This window comes from Rhinoraja longicauda, chromosome 2 (genome assembly GCF_053455715.1).
Source record: "Rhinoraja longicauda isolate Sanriku21f chromosome 2, sRhiLon1.1, whole genome shotgun sequence".
Classification (NCBI taxonomy): domain Eukaryota; kingdom Metazoa; phylum Chordata; class Chondrichthyes; order Rajiformes; family Arhynchobatidae; genus Rhinoraja; species Rhinoraja longicauda.
The window spans coordinates 66,074,012-66,075,608 of NC_135954.1; positions in this window are offsets into that span (position 1 = coordinate 66,074,012).

A 1,597-nucleotide genomic window follows, 5' to 3' on the forward strand; every position below is an offset into this window, starting at 1 on the left:
TGTTTGGCCCATATCCCTCTAAACCTTTCCTATCCATGTACCCGTCCAAGTGCCTTTTAAATGATGTTATTTTACCTGCCTCAATTACCATCTTTGCCAGGGTGTTCCATATAGCCTCTGAGTGAAAATGTTGCCTATTGCATTACTATTTAATCTTTGCCCTCTCTCCTTAAATTTATGTCCTCTGATTCTTGATTCCCTGCTCTGGATGAAAGACTCTGTGAATTCACCCTATCTATCACCCTCGTGAATTCATACACCTCTAAGATCACCCAGTCTCCTACACTCCAAGGAGGAAAGTATTAGCCTGCCCAACCTCACCACATAGCTCAGACCCTTGAGTCCTGGCAACATCCTCATACATCCTCTATTTACTCTTTCCATCTTGATGACATCCATCCTATCGCAACGTGACCAAAACTATAACAATACCCCAAATGTGACCTCACCAACAACCTGTACAACTGTAACATACTATTTCAATTTCTTTACTCAATATCCTGACTGATGATGGCCAATGTACTAAGAGGCTTCTTGACCACCCTAACTAACTGTGATGCCATTTTTAGGGAACTGCGTAATTGTACACCTCAAACCTTATGCTCTACAACACCTCCCCAGGGACCTGCCAGTCACTGTGAAGGTCCTGCCTGGTTTGACTTCCCAAAATGCGCATGTATCTGCATTAAATTCCATTAGCCGATCCTCAGAACACTTGCCCAGCTAATCAATTGCCTGTAGTAATTTTTGATAAACATAAAGTCAAGAAGATTACATATTATTTTATATATCTGCTGAGCATCAGTTTCTTAGAGGCTTCTTCAGATATATCTATATACTAAAACTCTTGTTTGTTTGTTTGTTCCTGAACTACAGCCAACGGTACAACAAGTGCGACAATTTTAGGCCCACCTTACTCACCGCCGTCCCTTTGGTGCTAATGGAAGTTTCATTGAAATCGGTGTTATATTTTAAAAGTTTAAATCTATCTCCTCGAGAGGGAGAGGGGAGGGAGGATGAGGGGAAGGGGGGGGGGGGGGGTGGAGTAGGGGGGGCCCAATGGGTCCACTTGGTCTAATATCAAGTTAAAACCCAACACAATCACGGTAAATCCAAATGTAACCCGAGCTCGAGATCTGATAATACTTTTTGATATCAGACTAGATGTTTAGCTGGTAATGGGTTCAGGTTATAGACAATAGACAATAGACAATAGGTGCAGGAGTAGGCCATTCAGCCCTTCGAGCCAGCACCGCCATTCAATGCGATCATGGCTGATCACTCTCAATCAGTACCCCGTAGCCAGGCCTTCTGAGTTTCATTATCTTTTATGGTTAAAATATTGTAACAGGAGTGTCATCTAGGAATATGGACCAGACTCCTGCTTGGGCTATTGTGTTTTAGCACACCAAAAATATCCCCAGCAAAAATATTTGTTAGATTAGTCAAAATGCACACAGATTCATCTCACTGTTACAAACTGGTTGGAGGAACCTCAACAAGCATTTCTTTTGCAGACAAAGTTGGAATTTGGCATTCCTGACAGCACATTCAATTGGTAATTCCAGGAAAATTTTAAATAGTGATATTTTGGCAC